The sequence below is a fragment of the Eriocheir sinensis genome, chromosome 31 (genome assembly GCF_024679095.1).
Source record: "Eriocheir sinensis breed Jianghai 21 chromosome 31, ASM2467909v1, whole genome shotgun sequence".
In the NCBI taxonomy this organism is placed as follows: Eukaryota; Metazoa; Arthropoda; class Malacostraca; order Decapoda; family Varunidae; genus Eriocheir; species Eriocheir sinensis.
In genome coordinates, this window is record NC_066539.1 from 12,465,445 (window position 1) to 12,484,734 (window position 19,290).

Consider the following 19,290-nt stretch of genomic DNA (forward strand, 5'->3'; position numbering starts at 1 on the left):
AAAAAAGGACTTAGGATAACATTATATATTTCATTCATTTCTTCCATCAATAAAAGAAAAAAAACGTGAAATGAAAAAGAAGCGAGGAAAGGTGAGCAACAATAACATCAACAATAACAACAACAACAAAATATACAACAGAAACAACAACGACAACACTAACAGTACTGACAAACATATGTAAGTATAATAAGTTGAACATCGTCCATAACAACCTCTAATATTGCAACCAAATTTATTCTTCCCTTCTTTTTTATTCATTATCTACGACATGGTTAATTTTCCTTTCAGTATGACATCCTCTCTTTTCTTCTTCCAATACGGTATCAGTTTAATACTTTTATGTGGCTATAGAAACTTCATTTACTCCCTTGTGCTCTCCCGTGACACTAATGCAGAATAGCACTCCATAAGAACTTGTCATAGTCACCCCACGTAGCCTCCACGAACTCACATCATCTCGGCTGTATACGAGTAAGAAGAAGCTTGTCTGATGTTGCTATGACTGGCTTGATGGCGAGACTGGGACACACTATAAGGCACCTTGACCTAAGACACACATTAGCATGCCCTTCACCCGCCCAAGTAATAACTCGAGGCAGTAAAGGAGGAATATTACCAAATTCTGCCATGAAGCCGTCCGCGTTCCCTTCTCGCCCATTCCTCCCTCCTTCCTTATACAACCTTCCTGCCCATCTACTAGCCTTTTAAGTTTTCCTCTATCCTCCATGTCTTGTCTCTCTTTTTCTTCTTCTTCTTCTTCCTTCTCTTTCAAATCCTGCAAGCCTTTTTATTATCCTTCTGTCTGTCTACCTACCTTCCTTACAGCCTCCCATCAGCCTATGTTTCTCCCGTACTTGTCTCTCTCCTGCCTATATGTCCAACCCTCCCCCTCTCTTTCTCTCATCCTCTTCCTCTTGCCCATCGATTTCTCCTTTAAAGTAAGATCGAGTTTCGGTTTTTAGTTCACCAGAGAAGAGGGAGAAAGAAAGAAAATGAGAGAATAGATAGATAGATAAATAGATAAATAGACAGCTATAGATAGAAAAGGACAACACATAAAAGACGGAAAGAGAAAGAGTGGATAAGAGATAAGCATAGATAAGGAGAAGGAGATATAAAAGGATAATAGATGAAAGAAAAGAACGGAGAAAGAGAGACAGGAAGGGGAATCGCTAATACTCGTCTTGATCGCTTTACTTGGTTCTCCCCTCTCTCCTCCTCCCCTCCCGCACCCCACCCCCCAAAAAACGTGGTCGGCTTTGCATGATAATACAAACAAGGGAATAAAACTCGAAGGAACGGCAGGCAAACGGCTTTTGGGTAATTAGGATGCTCAGGGGGGGGGGAGAGAGAGAGAGAGAGAGAGAGAGAGAGAGAGAGAGAGAGAGAGAGAATATGTATAAAAAACATACTCAAAATTTGCCTTTATCTTGAACACACACACACACACACACACACACACACACACACACACACACACACAAACACAGAAATAACCACCACCACCACAACCACCTCCACCACAACCATGACCATCACCAACATTTCGGGATGGCAACAACAACAATCACTAAAACAATAACAACTAAAAATAAACACAACATCAACAACAACAACAACAACAACAACAGCAGCAATGAATGGACTCATCCTCATAACCTTCATTTCCGAGCATTAAAAAGAGGGAAAAATACGTGCATTAGCTGCCCCCGCCCATAGAACGACGAGCCATACACTGCTGATGCCATGAGTGAGAGAGAGAGAGAGAGAGAGAGAGAGAGAGAGCCCTGAAAGCATTACGTCAACAGCTCACTCACTCAACCTTATGCTAACAGACACATGCAATACTACAAAGCACATCACACACACACACACACACACACACACACACACACACACACACACACACGCATACCACAGCCCTACTCCTCCTCCCCCCTTCTGTCACACACTTCACTGGATCATACTAATTATATCAATATCAAGAGAGAGTGCGAAAGGAAAATCAGAAAACAGAAACGCGAATATGAGATGAAAATATCACTTGATGCGAAGAAAAATCCCAGATTATTTTTCAGTTACATAAGAAGCAAAAATACTGTTAAAAATAATATCGGCCCACTATTAGTAAATGGCGACACGATTAATGATGATAAAGGCATGGCGTCGGTCCTAAATTCAGCCTTTAGTAGCCTATTCACAAAAGAGAACATGACATCGATCCCAGCCCCGAGGACTATTTTTCAAGGCCCTGAAGAACATAAGCTTGCGTTGACCGAAATCGATATCAGTGAAGTGCGTGCGTACCTGCAAAAAATAGATTCAAATAAATCTCCGGGCCCCGACAATTTATCTCCTCGCGTGTTAAGAGAATGTAGTCAACAGCTAAAATTACCCATAAAGTTAATGTTCAACAAGTCATTAGCACAGGTTAGTCTGCCTCTAGAGTGGAAAAAGGCCAATGTTGCCCCGATATTTAAAAAAGGAGATAAAAAACAAGCCAGTAATTATTGTCCTATCAGCCTTACGTCTGTCCTAATTAAATTATTCGAAAAAATAATCAGGGATAAAATGATCACTTTCCTAGAAACAAATGATTTGATAACTGATAATCAGCATGGATTTCGTAGTAATCGATTTTGCCTTACCTACTTATTAACTTTTTTCAACGACGTTTATTCAAGTTGGGACGCCCGAGCCCCATATGACGTAATTTACCTAGACTTTCAGAATGCGTTTGATAAAGTTCCCCACGCTAGGCTTATTTCAAAACTGCGTTCCCACGGTATTAGTGACCATCTATGTGCGTGGATTCATGACTGGCTCACCGACAGAGAACAGCGTGTAGTTCTTAATGGTGAAGCATCCGATTGGCAGCAACAGTATGAAGTTAAAGGGAAACCGATGTAACAGATTGGCGCGCAGAAGTTCTTTCAATAATAGAGTCGTCGATCACTGGAATAGACTCCCACCGTCAGTAGTTAGCGCACAGAGTATTAATAGCTTCAAGTCTTCATTGGATAAGTATTTCAGGGATATAAGATTTTACTGACCCTTTTTCATATGTTTTAAGCAGTGAGGTGTGGGAACAGTAAGGTTAACAGGATACTGGAGCGTACCCCTGTACCGAAGGTAAACGAGGATCAAGCCTCTACCGGTAACCCCTGAAACTACATCTCACCCCATCGTGAGCAGTCCAATTTAATACTAGCTTTTATTTATTTATTAATTTTTATTTTTATTTTTATGACCCAACTACATACACTGTTTACTGACCCTTTTTCGTTTGTCTCAGGCAGCCTGCAGCACGAGTACAACCTGAAGACATTAGTTTCCCCCACAGCTTAGGTCACCAGTAGTGTAAGTTAAGGGCAGTAATTTCCTCTTATTTCTCTCTTTACTGTAAAATTTCCATGTCCCTTTCTTCCTTAAAGGTACATGGTGTTCTCTGCTAACTGTTTCCTGCCGGCACGTTGCCGGAGGGAGAGGTGGGTGGGGAGGAGCCTTCATTTATTCTATCCTGTCCTACCACACGTAGTTTACTAGTAGTAGCGGTAGTAAACAGACACCCTCGCCATAGACCAACAGGTCTTCTGGTGTCTGTTCTTCCTATGTATTCCTATGTATATCACCCCGCCCCACTACACCCCTTCCCCGCCCCGCCCCGCCCCGCCAGTTGCCCCGCGCCCATCGCACAATCAATCAGCGGTCAAAATTAATACTCGTTGTCATTACGGAGTGACGGACAGCCATCGAGGGCCATCAGTACCCGCCTGACATATGGACGCGCTGATATGACGCTCTAATGAGTCTGTTTAGTGAAATAATTTGTTGTGTAAATACTGAGGGAAATTAGTTCACTCGTAGTGCGGATGCGAACTGCGAGGGGGGTGAGGGGTGAAGGGAGGGGGGTGGTAGGTAGGGGAAGGGAGAGTGGGTTGCTGAGGGAGAAGGGAGGGGAGAGGGATAAAAGGGAGGAAAGGGGAGGGGTAAAGGGGAGATTGGTGGAGGAGAGGAGAGGAGAGGGTCAGGGGGTTGCTGGAGAGAGAAGGGGAGGGGTTAGGGGTGGGATGGTGAGGGGAGGGGAGGGGGTGGGGAGGATGGGAGGGTAGGGTGGAGGGGGATCAGCCGGGGAGGAGGTAAAGGGGAGATTGGTGGAGGAGAGGAGAGGAGGTTAGGGGGTTGTTGGAGAGAGAAGGGGAGGGGTTAGGGGTTGGTTTGTGAGGGGAGGATGGGAGGGTGGGGTGGAAGGGGATCAGCCGGGGAGGGGGTAAAGGGGGAGGGGAGGTGACTGTTCTAGCGTGATATAGAGAGGTCGGTGATTACGTCATTGTTTACAGAACGCAAAGCACCACACGTTATGTACAAGTATTAAGCGTTTATCAAATACATCGGTCGTTCGTCTATTTATTTCCGTAAATTGACCGCCCTATAATGATGCCGTTGAATTGCATAGAGTGAATGTGGGCTGTGAGGGCCGTGAGTAGGGGAGCGGGAGATGGTAGGTTGGGGTTAATGAATAGGATATGTGTGTAGGGAGCGGGGCAGGAAGGGGAAAGGGAGGTGGGTGGAACAGGGAAGGGGTTAGGGAATTGTGTGTGAGGGGAACTAGGAAGGGAAATGGGACGTAGATAGGAGAGAGAAAAAGGGAAAAGGGTAAAAGAATAGGATATATGTGAAGGGAACAAGGGATGGGAAAGTGACATGGGTAGGAGTGGGAAAAGGGTTAGGGAGTAGAATATGTGAAAGGGGAAAGCGGAAGGAAGGGAATGGGTCGTGGGGAGGAAAAGAGAAGAGGGGGGAAAGGGTTAATGAATAGGATATGTGTGAGGGGAACAGGGAAGGAAGGGGAAAGAGGAGGTGGGTAGGCTAGGGAAGGGGCTAAGGAATTGTGTGAGGGGAATCTAGGAAAGGAAGGGGACAGGGACATGGCTAGGTGAAGGGATGAAGAGAAAGGGTTAGGGAATACGTTATGTGTGAGGGGAACAAGAAACAGGGAAAGGGGCGTGGCAGAAAATTGGCTTATAGGGTAGGACAGGGTTAGTAAAGGGGAGGAAAGAAAGGAGAAGGGATGAGAAATAAGATCTCTGTGAATGAAGGGGAGAGTTATTATAATATCCTCACTATTATTATTATCATTGTCACTATTATTATCAGGTCACATCAGCTTATCCTCTGCTATACACGCCAAGTTAATCTTAAAACTTCTCACAGAATATTTTTACTTTAATGAAGCGAACTTCTTTTTAGTCTTGGTACTTAACAACACAAACTATTACATCTAAGCACCAATACTTGAGACACTTCTTGAAGGGAGAGGAAAAAAATGATAAAAATGTATCCCCTAAAAAAAAATTAATAACGTAAAGAAAAAGTCCCGCAACTAAACTTTGGGAATGAGGCGATTTATCAAGCGAGACTTAACCTAAAACTTTGCCCGAGCTGAGATGAGCAACTTCTGTGCCAAGTTTAAATATTGGTAAAGGCAAGTCTGTGTTTGCCCTCGGCCTGCCAGCGTGTGTGTGTGTGTGTGTGTGTGTGTGTGTGTGTGTGTGTGTGTGTGTGTGTGTGAGAGTGTGTGAGTGTGTGTGTGTGATAATAATAAAAATAATAAACGATTTATTGCATAAAGTACCAGGCAGCCCTAGAGCTGAAAATATACATCAATGGAAGATGAAATGAAATAAATGAGACAAATGAACAAAGTAGTATGATTGAAAATAAAAAAAAAAGAAAATAGAAATAACAATAATAGCAATAATCATAGTAGAGATGATAATAATAATCATGATAATAATAATAATAATAATAATAATAATAATAATAATAATAATAATAATAATAATAATAATAATAATAATAATAATAATAATAATAATCATAATCATGTGTGTGTATGTGTGTGTGTGTGTGTGTGTGTGTGAGAGAGAGAGAGAGAGAGAGAGAGAGAGAGAGAGAGCGTACCCAATTTGTAATTCCACAATACATTTAACACCCAAACATAACTCTAATATCAAAATAAATATAGTAAATTAAATAAAAACTTAAAATGATGTACAAAGAGTGAAAGAATTTAGAGATTGCTTGCAAAAGAAAAGTCAGTAAGAGATAAGGGAAGAGAAATTACGAGAAAGAGGAAGAGGAAAAAAAAGAAGAGGAGGAGGAGGAGGGAAGATGGAGGAAAAAAAAACTCATAAACTCTTCTCCTCCTGTACTGCTCCTTTTTCATCTCTCCCTAATCAAACCCTCCACTCCCTTCACCCTCCCTCCCTCCTTCCCTCTCTTTCCCTCTCTTCCTTCCCTTCCTCCTTCCCTTCGTTTTTTTTATTTTTTTATTCTCATCTTTCATTTTTTTTTTTTTTTTAGTCCAGAATCCTATCTCGTACGCCTCACTTCCATCTTCCCTTCTTGTTATTCTTCCTTTCGTTTCTTTTATTTTTCGTCTTTCAACCCTTTTTTTACCCTTGTTCAACGTCTCCTTCTCCTTCACAGTCCCTCTTTACCTTTCCCTCCATCACTGCACTTCCTTTCTTTCTCTTTCGCCTTTTTTTTGCTCCTTAGGTTCATGATCTCGAATATTATCTGAATTTATCTTCCTCTCTTTAACGTTCTTGCTTTCCTTTCTTTCCCTTCCTTAGTTTGTTCTCTCAATAATAAGCAAAATCTCCTCTCCCTTCAATTATCAGTATCTCCTTATCCTCCTTTCTCTACCTTTTAGCCATCCTTTCTATCCCTTCCTCGATAGGTAAGGCAAATATTTCCCCTTCCTTTCAATTCTCAGCCTCATCTTATCTTCCTATACCTTCCTAGCCATTCTCTCTTCCCCCTTCCTCAGTTCGTCCCCTCACTAAACATGGCAGAGTTTCTCCTCCATATCCCACCTTTGGTCCCCGAGGTTGTGCATGCCGCTGTAAGTTGGCTCCAGCGTACTGCGTGGCGCCGCTGATGATTCTAGTCCAGCAAAATTAACATCGGAGAGCCATTAGGGGGAGACGAGTCGATGCTGCAGCCAAGAGTCGATTCCCGATGAGAGGAGAACCAGGGGGAGAGGAGGAGAGGGAGGGAAGGAAAGGGAAGGAAAAAGGTGAAGGGGGGAAAGAGGGTACACGTATTAGGGATAGGGATGAAAGGATAGGAAGGGAAAGGGAGGGGAGGGAAGGAGAGAAAAAAAAGGTGAAAGGAGTGGAGGAAGGAGGAATGGTACGTATAAGGGATAGGGATGAAAGGAAAGGAGGAGGAAGGAATGGGAGAAAAGAGAGGAAGGGAGAGGAAAAAGATGTAGGGGAAGAGGTGAATGGGATGTATAGAAGGAAAGAAAGGAAGAAGTAGAAAGGGTAGGGAGAGGAAAATAGTTGAAGATGGAGGAGGGAAAGGGAGAAGAAAGGTAAAGGAAGAGGGAAAGAGGGAACCGGGAAGGGAGGATAGGGAGGGAAAGAGAGAAAGGGAAGGAAGGAAGGTAAAAGGTGAGCTTAAGTGGAGATAAAACAAGATTGATACCTACTCTCTCCCTATCTATCCATCCATCTATTTACCTATCTATCCATCTATCTATCTACTACCTACCTCTATATCTCTACCTAACTTTGTCCATCTATCTATCTATGTCACGCTCCTTTTCGTTCCCTTTCTCAAGTAACCTCTCACTTAAAACACAAGACTTGGACTTTGAAAACTGGGCGTCCGTCTCTAACCTTAAACACACCTTCCCTTCTTTCCCGTCCCGTCCAATCATCTGATCTCACCTGTCCCACCTGTCCCTCGTCCTTGTCTTCGCGTCCACCTTGGGAGTGTGGAGGACCTGAGGAGGAGGAAGAGGAGGAGGACTGGTTGGTGTCTCTTCGTCTCCCTCTCTTTCCTTCCCTTCCCATTGCTTTTTTTTTTATCAATACTCTCCTTTTTATCATGTGTTGTTGTCTGTTATTTTGTTTCCTTTTGTTTTGGTGATTTAGAGAAACCATTGCATTCATCTTTCTTCTCTTTCATTGTCTCGTTTGTCTTCTTCCATCTTCTTTTGTCATCTTTATTTATCTCCCATTTGCCTCTTTTTTTTCTTACTTATCTTCCCATCCTTTTTTTCTTCACTTATATCCTTGTTTTCTCTATTTTTCTCTTTGTCTTTCTCCACCTTCACTCTCCCATCCATACTCCTTTCCATTATTTCTCTCCTCTTATGGCTTTTCCATCTTCTGTTCCTTCATATTGTAGAGGAAGGGGAAGCAAGATGAACGATGAGAGAAAAGAAGATAAAAGGAGGAGAGGAAAGGGGAATAGGAGAGGAATAAGAGAAACGTAGACAAGAGGAGAGAAAAGGAGAGGATAGAAAAGAGTGGAAGGAAAGAAATGGAAGAAAAGAATAAAGGGGAGAGGAGAATAGTGGAGATAGGAGAGGAATAAGAGACATGTAGATTAAAGGAATAGAAAGGGGAAAGAAAGAGGTGAAAGAAAAAGGGAATGAAGAAAATATAGGAGAGAGGGATAGGAGGATAGGAGTAGGTTGAAGGGGAGGAAAGGGGAAAAAAGACGAAGGAAAAAATGGAAGAGGAAAATAAAGGAGAGAGGGATAGGGGGGAAAGGAGTAGATTAAAGGAGAGGAAAGGCGGGTAAGAAAAGAGTTGAAGGAAAAAATGGAAGAAAAAAATAAAGGAAAGAGAAGAATAGGCGAGGAGAGGGAAGCGTGACGGTAAAAGGGTGAGAAAAGGTGATTCCCAAGACAGAGAGGCTTCGTAACCGGCTGAATCAGGAGGAGGAGGAGGAGGAGAAGGAGGAGGAGGAAGAGGAGGAGGAGGAAGACGAAGAAGAGGAGGAGAGGGACGAAGAGGAGGAGGAGGAGGAGAAGGAGGAGGAGGAAGAGGAGGAGAAGGAGGAGGAGGAGTTGACGCATGAAGAGGAAGACGAAGAAGAGGAGGAGAGGGACGAAAAGGACGAGGACGATATGAGAAGAAAGAGGAGGAGGAGGAGGAGAACATCTAGAAATATAAAAGCATGGAAGTTTAGGCAGTTGAAAGACTTATTTGCTCACTGCGAGGCTGTCTGCTTTGGGGATTTGATAATGAATGACCTTCAGAAAAAAAATATATATGCACTTGCTTTAATGTGTAGAGGCATGGGAACGATCAACTCACTCCTGTTTCCTAATGTCTTACACAAATTGTAATGATTGTATAACACTCTATTTTCTAATGCAAAGAAGTAAAGCAGCTTAAGTTATTCTACGTACGACTGTGCCTTCAAACGAATGTATCTTTTTCTTGGCGCGTTGGCGTACTCTCTTGAGCAACTCTTCTATAACTGAAAAGCCAAAACTGCACTGTGTATTTAAGACGAGGTAGGATCGGCAACGACTTTTAAACACAGATTTCCTCGTAGTGAACATGGGTATAGTATAAGCGTTTTTGCAGGTAGGTATTTAGTCCTTGAAGTCACATCTAACAGTCAGAGCAAGATCCGATTACGAGGAGATGATGGAAGAGAAGGAGTAAGAAAAAGATGAAGAGGAGGGGGAGGAGGAGGAGAAGGGATCAGATGGAAGGGTAGAACTAGGAATGACGACAACAAAGCTAAAGAAAAAAATATAATGGTGGAGATTGAAAAGGACAAGAAATAAAGGAATTACGGAAAAGAAATGGAGATAGAAATAAAAGACATCAGGAGAGAGAGAGAGAGAGACAGACAGACAGACAGACAGACAGACAGACAGACACTAAAAACGAAGAGGAGCAAGCAAGCAGCAGTCGGGAAAAAGCAGAAGACTAAAAACGAGAAGAAAATAAAGAACGTTAAGGATGAGAATGGAGTGGAAACAGAAAATAAGTAATGGGGAGACAGACGGAGGAAGAGCATTAGAGGAAGAGAGGAAAAAAAACTGAAAATGGAAGAAAAGTCTGAGTGTAGAATGAGACGTGAAGCGATAAAATAGAAAACGAACTGGAGAGAGAGAGAGAGATAGAGAGAGAGAGAGAACTAAGTAAAAAAAAAAGAGGAGACCAGACAGAATTAACATAAGAAGGGGAATTTATGAGAGAGCGAATGGGAGAAGTAGGATAGAAAGGAAGAGGAGGAGGAGGAGGAGGCGGCCGTGAATGTTGTAAATTTGAGTTGCTCCATCACCTGAAACACCGTGGGGGGGAGAGAGAGAGAGAGAGAGAGAGAGTAGGGAAAGGAGAGAAATGAAAATAGATAAGAGAGGAAAAAGAAAAAGGAAAGATAAAAAGGAAAGAAGAAGAGAGAGAGAGAGAGAGAGAACAGACAGAGACACACAGAGAGAGAGGGAGAGTTTTTTTTTACTGAGATATTTTACTTGAAGATAATGAGGGTGGCGATAAAGAGAGGAAGCAGAGGAAGAGGAGGAGGAGGAAGAAGGGCTGAGGAGAGGCAATGAGGGAAGAGGAAGGCTGATGAGTTGGCTTTATATCCCTCATCATCATCACCAATTTGCTCCCTCGGCACTTTCTTTCCATGTTATTTTTCTCGGATGTTTTTTTTATCCCCTCTCTTTCTCATCTTATTTTGTCTTTTTACATCTTTCTTTCTTTCTTCTTCCTCCTCAGTTTTCTTTTTTTTTTTGTCTTTGATTTCTGCTCTTTCTTTCTTTCCTTTTTTTCTTGCTTCCTAATTTTTCCTGATTTTTTTCTCTTCCTTATCTTGTCTTCTGCATCTTTCTCTATTCTCTTTCCTCAGTTTTCTTTTTTTTCCTTTTGTTTTTCTCTCTTTTTTTCCCCTTTTGATTACTTGGTTATTCTTTTTCTTTCTGTATTTTAATCTTTTTCTTCCTTTCGATCTGTCTATCTGTTTATCTATCTATATGTGTGTGTGTTTGTGTGTTTGCCAAGGTTTTTTTTTTGGATATACATACTTGCAATTTTATTACCATTTTCATTTCTAATCTTCTAGTCATTTTTTTTAGCGTTCCTCACTTTCTTTTACAATATATTTTTTTCTCGCCTCCCTCTCGTCCCTTCCTGACCTCCTTTCTCACTCCGTCCTAACAGTATTTGACTTTACCTTCCCTTCCTCAAACCCTTTTTTCCTCCTTGCGTTCACCCTTTCCCTCCTTCGTCCCCTGCTCCCTCTCTCTCATAATCCTTCTCTCTCTCCTTCCATCCTCCTTTCCTCTTTCATTTTGTATCTCTCTCCTTCCCCTCCCTTCGTTCCTTCTTCGTACTTTCCTCTCTTCTGTCTCTCTCTTTCATTATCATCTCTTCTTATCCTCCCAAATGCTTTCATCCTTTCTTCCTCCCTTAACCTCTTGCTCCCTTTCTTCCTCCCTTGTCCTACTTCCCTTTTTTTCTTCCTCCTCCTCTTCTCTTCTTCGTACCACGCCTCTCCCTTCATCAAAAATTTCCTCTCTTCTACCATCTCACCTTATCTCCTCCCCTCCCTCCCTCACACCATCCCACCCACCCTCCCTACCACCCTCCTCCTTGTCCCTCCCCTACCTCTTCTCTCCTCTCCATCCTCCTCTCCCTCCTTCCCTCCTTTTCCTCCCTCCCTGCCTGCCTCCTTGTCCCCCACCTCTTCTCTCTTCTTCATCCCCTTCCCTTCCCCCCTTCCCACGCTGCCTCCCTACAAACCTACCTCCTTGTCCCTCACCTCTTCTCTCCTCTCCATCCCCCTTCCCACCTTCCCTCTCTCCCTTCCTCGCTGCCTGCCTCCTTTTTCCCCACCTCTTCTATCCTCTCCATCGTCCTCTCCCTCCTTCCCTCCCTCCCTTCCTCGCTGCCTGCCTCCAATATCTTGCCAAAAGTGACCATCGTAAAGAATCACCTCACAAAGATACTTTCCTCTCGCCACCTTCTGCGAGTAATTCATCATCCTCACTCCGCCTCTCACTCTTTTCGCCCTCCTCTTATCCTCTTTGCTGCCTCTTTTGTTAGACTCTTTTTCGCGCCTCTGTGTGTGTGTGTGTGTGTGTGTGTATGTGTGTGTGTTGCTGTTTGTGTTCCTGTTTTTCTTTTCCTTTCTTTCTTTATCTTTCCTTTGGTTCTTTTCTTTGTTTCTTTCTTTCTTTTTCTTTCTTTCTCTTTCATTTTCTTTTCGTACGTACTTTTTCTTTCTTTCTTGTTTGTTTCTTTCTTTTCTCTCTCTCTCTCTCTCTCTCTCTCTCTCTCTCTCTCTCTCTCTCTCTCTCTCTCTCTCTCTCTCTCTCTCTCTCTCTCTCTCTCTCTCTCTCTCTCTCTCTCTCTCTCTCACCTTTAGTCTTTGATATATTGTTTCTTTCTTTCACAATTTTCTCTTTTTCTTATATTCCACGTTCATCAAAATTTAATTGGGTTTCGTCTCCTTTCATATTTGTTTTATTATTTTTATTTTTCACGTCTATTCTTTTCTTTATTTTTATTATTTTTTATTATAATTCCCTTTTGATTGATTTCTTTATTATCTCCTTGGCGCTCCTGCTCCTCCACCTTCTCTTTCTCCTTCTTCTTCATCTTCTCTATTTCATCTCCTTCTTCATCATTATCGCTGCTTTCATCGGCGCCATTTCTTCTTCTTCATCTTTTAAAGGCTTTATGGTTCTTTCCTTCTCCACGGGGTTCTAATACGTCTTACACATTTTAGCTTCCCCAAAACTAAAACAGCCTCGCCTTCCTTCCTTTCACTCTTATATTTACTAGTCTTCATTTTTTAGGTGGTGTTGTGTGTGTGTGTGTGTGTGTGTGTGTGTGTGTGTGTGTGTGTGTGTTGGAAATTATGCCCGCAGAGAAAGATAGTATGAATTCTTGACTACTCTCGGTGTATTTTGGTGGTTTTATACAGTTAGCAATATAGTTAGTTTACAGTTAGCTTTCTTTCTTATTTCATGTCTATCTTAAGCTACTGTTGCCTTTGATATATAGTCCAGCTTCCTGTCATTGGCTATACACTTACATACAGCTATATACAGTTAGCTTTCTACAGTATACAGTTGACTTTCTTTAATGAGGGGAGGCTGTGTATGTGGAAGGGGGGAGGGGGGGGGGCTCCATGTGTGTGTGTGTGTGTGTGTGTGTGTGTGTGTGTTGTCTTTCCGCTTTCAGATATTCTTCATGCACTTTCATCTTTTTTTTTTTCTTTTTCTTTGCCTTCTTTTGCAGTGTTTGCTTGTAATTAGTGGAGGAAAAAGCCCCGAGCGCACACACGGTATTTACGCGAGGAAGCCACATGACAACAACAACGGCAAAAAAGAAAGAAAGAAAAGAAAAAGAAAAGTCCTTAGAAAATAGCATAAGAAAAATTACATTCATATTGTTTTGAGAGCCAGACGCTTACTATTGAGTCGAGTTGGCCTCTTCTCCTCCTCCTCTTCCGCCTCCTCCTCCTCCTCCTTCCTCCTCCTCTTCTTTGCTTTTACAGACTTGAGCACAAAGCCTAAAGCACATTTTTTTCTTTTGTTTCCAGGACAAAGAGGCTCTCATAAGCTTCCCTGTTCCACCTGTTTTCTCCTCCTCCTCCTCCTCCTCCTCCTTCTCCTGCTCCTCCTCTGCCTCCTGCTCCTCCTCTGCCTCCTGCTCCTCCTTCTCTTCGCCCTTTTCCCCACTTTTTCCTCCTCTTCATTTTCCTCCTCCTCCTCCTCCTCCTCCTCCTCCTCCTCCTCCTCCTCTTTTTCAACAATGCTCTTCTTTTTACCTTGCATAATCACTTGCTTTTCTACGCCACTCTTTGATGCCTGTTTGATCGTTTTCGTGCAAGTCTCCCTCTCTCCCTGCCTCACGTTTGCCCATTCTCTTTCTCTCTCTCTCTCTCTCTCTCTCTCTCTCTCTCTCTCTCTCTCTCTCTCTCTCTCTCTCTCTCTCTCTCTCTCTCTCTCTCTCTCTCTCTCTCTCTCTCTCTCTCTCTCTCTCTCTCTCTCTCTCTCACTCTCTCTCACACACACACACACACACACACACACACACACACAAAAACACACACACACACACACACACACACACACACACACACACACACACACACACACACACACACACACACACACACACACACACACACACACACACACACACACACACACACACACACAGTCACACACACACACACACACACACACACACACACAGTCACACACACACACACACACACACACACACACACACACACACACACACACACACACACACACACACACACACACACACACACACACACACACACACACACACACACACACACACACACACACACACCACAACGAGAAGGCTGAACTGTCTCCCATGAAGCTCCTTTTTTTTGTTTTATTTTTTTTATTATTTATTCTTATTTTTCATTTCTTTTTCTTTTTTAATCATTTTTCCTTTTTTTTTGTGTGTTCCCATGCTGTCCGTTTTACATTATTTTCAGATTCTTTTTTTCTTTTCTCACCTTTGATTCACTTTTTTTTATCTTTCTCTTTACTTCACTTCATCGTACTTCATTTTATATCAGTTCACTTCCCTTCACTTCTCTTTTTTTTTCCGTATCCTTCACTTTATCCTCCCTCCGATCAGTTTAAACTCTTCTCTCGTCTACTAAAAAAAAGTATATTCTTTCCTCTTTCTTTCATATCCCATTTCTTCCCTTCCCTCCCCGTATCTTCCTTTCCCTTCCCTTTCCTTCCCCTGGCTATCAGTAAGGTTTTTATTTCGTTATGTTTTGATGTTTGTCTGTTGGGGGCTGTGAGCTGGATGGTGTCTTTGTATATGAGTTTCATCCTGTTGTTATTGTTGTTGTTGTTGTTGTTGTTGTTGTAATGGTTTTATTCATTTTCTTCTTTTCGTTCTTTTTCTCTCCCGGATATCTTGTTTACCGCGTGTCTCAGGGTAGTCGGTTCGCATCCTCCACAAGTTCAAGGGATAGAGATACGGAGATGAGCACCGAGGCCACGCACAGCTTAGCCTATGCCCCCAACTTTACCAATACATAGTGTATATATAATTGTAATAACCAAAAGGGAAGGCAAGGCAAGGCAAGACAAGGGAGGGAAAGGAAGGGAAGGCTAGGCAGGGCAATGGAAGGGAAGGGAAGGCAAGGCGGTGTAAGAGAAGTGAAAGGAAGGGAAGGCTAGCCAAGACAATATAAGGGAAGGGAAGGCTAGGCAAGGCAATGTAAAGGAAGGGAAGGCAAGGTGTGTGTGCTGATGCCGGCTGGTGAATGGACCATTGTGTTGTTGAAAGTGACACTCTGCAAGGGGAAGGGAAGTGAGAGAAAGGGGAGAGAGAGAGCGAGGGGAAAGGAGAGTGTAAGGGGAGGAAGATAGAATGGAGAGCTCGTGTTGGGTAGGAGAAAGAGGGGACATAAAGGAAGAGCAAGAGGAGGAGGAAGGGAAGAAAAAAAAGGTGTGTGAGGGGAAAGAGAGAGTGAAGTATGGCTTAGTGAGGGGAGCTGGAAGGGATGACTTTTTATGAAGGTAAAAGGGAGGGAAGGAGAGGCGAGTAGGGTTTGGGCGCGAGGAAAGTGAGGGGAAAAGGGATATAAAAGGATGGAAGGAGGAAGGGGAAGAGTGAAGCGTGGGAAGGATGAGGAAAGGAGGAGGAAGTGAAGGAATGAAGGTAAATAGGAATACCTGCCCTAATTTTAGCCTCGGAGGAGTAAAGAGGGAGAAAGAGAGAGAAGAAGAAGGGAAGGGTGATCAAACGAGACTAAGGGAGGTTAATGAATAGCAGAAAACAGAGGAAAAAATAAGATAGAGACAATTGAAAAGAAATAAAAAAGAAATTACACAGTCGAAAAAGAGAGATTCAGTAAAGGCGAAGGAAAGATAACTAGATAAACGAGAAGAAATTGATTATATAAAAAAGAATGAAGAACAAGTTTGGGAAAGGTGCTGAGAGAGAGAGAGAAAAGCAAAAAAAAAAAAAGAGGACGGATTTGGCAGCGCTGAAGGAGTTAGTGAGTAAGAGGGATGAATGGACGGCCGAGAGGAAGACGATAGAGATAAGGGAATCCGATAAAAAGATTAAGTGATGAATAAGGAAGACGCTCGCCCATAGAAAAAAGGGAGGAAAGGGAGGGGAGGGGAGGGGAGGGAAAGGAAGGGGAGAGAAAGGGAGGGCGAGGGGAGGGATATTCATCAGAGGGAGCAGCGGGAAGAGGTGCTGAAGAGCGATTAAATTAAAATGTATAGATAACATTATGCGTTGTTAGGCCTAAAATTTCCTGATCCTCTTAGAAAAACCTGAAAGAAAAAGATATATGTTGCAGACGCATGCGCTCTCTCTCTCTCTCTCTCTCTCTCTCTCTCTCTCTCTCTCTCTCTCTCTCTCTCTCTCTCTCTCTCTCTCTCTCTCTCTCTCTCTCTCTCTCTCTCTCTCTCTCTCTCTCTCTCTCTCTCTCTCTCTCTCTCTCTCACACACACACACACACATCGGTATTTCTACATCTTATTTGATATATATTATTTTTTTTTTTTCAGTGATCGATGTAACCAGCAGGATGGACGTCAAAATCAGCCAAGGTAAAGTACACGTATTAGTCACGTTGTTTGGATTGGAGGACACTTAGCCATCCTTTTTATCTGTTCAAGAAACCACACTAAGACAAAAATGCTCAAACGTTAAAGCTGCGCGTCGATATACTCATCTTCGTTCAGTTGGGCCTTGTGTCTGTAGCAGGTGAGAAACCATTACCCCGGGACACAAAATTCCTTAATGAGATCAATACATACAGCTCTAGAGGTGTCTAACGCTTCCCTCTTGAAGGAACTGAAATCGTAAGAAGCAGAAAATACATGTGCTTTGTTGGGCTCAGAGAGGAAGTGGATCGCGTGGAGTGCCTTCTGCCAAACGCATCCGTCCAAACAGTTTTATGACATTTCGCAGGCGGCGGCTCCGAAGAGTATCATGTCCTCACCAACTCACGGTGGGACGTAAACTTCGAAGCCTGGCTCATGCGGTCCGAAGGGAAGGCAGTTGTGAGCGTCGCTGGTGATGGATTTGTGATATTTGATGTTGGCGCCTCAGCAATGTTTGAGGCGAAGCTGGAACCATTCTTTGCGCCACGTGTGTGTCTTCTGTAGCTAGATTGTTGTTTTGATGATGATGATGATGATTCCTCTGCTGCTGCTTAGACTGCTGCTGTTAACTGTTACTTCTAATGTTGTTGTTGATGCCCAAGTTATTGAGATTAAAGACAATAGCGTTGAAGAAAGCTTTATTAATATATACGTAAAATGCCTAAAGATAGTTTCACCTGTTTTATGTTACGCGTAGAATCGACAGGCACCAATTTTCTTATCATCAACACCTCATGAATAATTATATAATACTAACAGCTTCTACAACACGGCGGTACTGAACAAGCGACCTTCGAACATGGTCTGGCACGAAGGGTAGAGTAATGGACGGTGATGGCTGTAGTGGAGGTGGTGGTGGTGGTGGCGGGAGGTGAAGTAGTGGCGGTGGTTATGGCAGCAGTGACAGTCATGGTTTTGCAAGTGAGAGCAGTGACGGCTGTGGTGATGGCCGTAGACATAAATATTAGCGCCCGTGACACTGAAGTAGCAATGGCAGAGGCACTAACAATAAGACAGACGAAGGACCAGGAGGAGGGAAGGGGTGGGGTGGCTGAGGTGACGCAGAGGGTGGAAAAAGAATAAAGGGAGGGAGAGGAACAGGACGAGCAAGCAGGAGGGAAACAGACTGTGTAAAATGAAAGTATAAGATGGGCTAGCAGGTCAGAATGGGGGGAGGGGTGTAAGAGAAGCAGAGAGTGGAAGAAAGGAATATAGGGAGGAAGAGGAAAGACGAGCAAGCAGGAGGAGGAAGGAAGGGTGGAGGGGTGTAGAAAAGAAGCAGGGAGTGGGAAAAAAAATGGAGGAAAAAGAACAAGGGAGGCAAGCAGAAGGGAAGGCGAGGGATAGCAGAGAAGATGAGAGAGGAACAAAACGGGTAGCAGGAGGAAGGAAGGAAAAGGGCAGGTGGAAGAGAAGCAGAAAATTAATAAAAAAAATAAAAAAATAAAAGAAAGGGAAAGGTACAGAACAGGCAAGGCTTTCGGTCATTCCCAGCAAACCTTCAACGTGGAATGGCCGCGGCGGAGACACATATGGATGAATGCAATAAAAGTTACTCTTATTAATGGCCGTAAACTGTGATGTGGAGTGCGGCGTCGACCTGTACCGAGCATGGAGAAAAGGGTGGTTCCGGAGGCTTTGGGCTGTCTGTCTGGTGCTTTGAGCGGCCACCAGAGGCTCTCACGTTGGAAGCATGACTCTGGAGGGACGAGGAGGTGAGGGGGGGATGGCTGGTGTTGCTACGTGTGTGACTGTTACTGAGGATGAGAGGAAAGACAGACAGACACAAGCAGGCTCAGGGACAGACACACACATCAATAGACAGAGATAAACACTAGTTGAGGAGAGAAAGATAGACAGACCGACAGAGACACAGACACAGGCAGCAACAGATCAACAGAGGTAGGGATTAACACTAGCTGAGTATTGACAGAAAAAGACATTTAGAGTGTGTCATTATGTATCCAAAACATCAGGTCATAGGAGGAGATTAGGGTGTCTGCAAAACTGTTCTTAAAGTGGAGTTACAGAAGACTGGAGGAGACTGACCTACTGATTGGATGACTGACTGATAGATTGAATACTGCGTGACTGAATGATCGAATGACTGTCTGACTAACTGACTGACTGAATAACCGACTGACTGGCTGACTGAAAGACTGAATAAGAGCGTAGATGAATAACTGAACAACTAACTGGCTAACTGACTGATTGATTGAACAACGCATGACTGACTGATCGAATGGAATGACTGACTTACTGACTGACTGACTAACTGACTCATTGGCTGAATGACAGAATGAATACGTTCGTGGCTGACTGATTGAGTGAAAAAGTGAGTGAGTGACTGACTAACTGATTGACTGACTGACCTACACACAACGAGGCCCTGAGCTGAGTGATCGCCAGGTGTGTCGCCAGGAATAGGAACACACCTGTCGGCCTTCAATTAGTACGTCGACTCTCAAAGGAAGGGATTTTGTTGCACCTTTCTCGTGTTCTTTTTATTCTTCTTTGTTTATCGTGTTCCTTGTTTCTCTTCCTTCTTCTGTCCGTGTATCTTGGTTGCCTTCCCTTGCTTTCTCTGTGTATATCTATGTCTATCTATCTATCAATCTAGCACATCAATCTCACTGAGTTTTAATTGTTTCTCTTCATATAATTGTTTTTTTTTTTTTTTCTGTAGTGCTTTTTTCAGTCACAGATAAGCTTGACACTCTTCCTATCGTGTGAGTACTTCAAGGTTGGTGTGGCTTTTATTAAGAGCTTCTCATACTGTTAAACGGATATATGTAAATACGTATGGGGACTTTAACCTGTGA

At 43.2% G+C, this 19,290-nt stretch overlaps 1 long non-coding RNA gene across 1 annotated transcript in view; it reads left to right on the top strand.

Annotated features, from left to right (window-relative positions):
• LOC127006020 (uncharacterized) overlaps positions 1 to 19,290 on the top strand; it is a 106,894-nt gene that overhangs the window by 54,215 nt on the left and 33,389 nt on the right. The window contains exon 2 of the long non-coding RNA XR_007759017.1: positions 16,370 to 16,411. This is a non-coding gene — a long non-coding RNA (uncharacterized LOC127006020). The remainder of the gene's footprint in view (positions 1 to 16,369; positions 16,412 to 19,290) is intronic.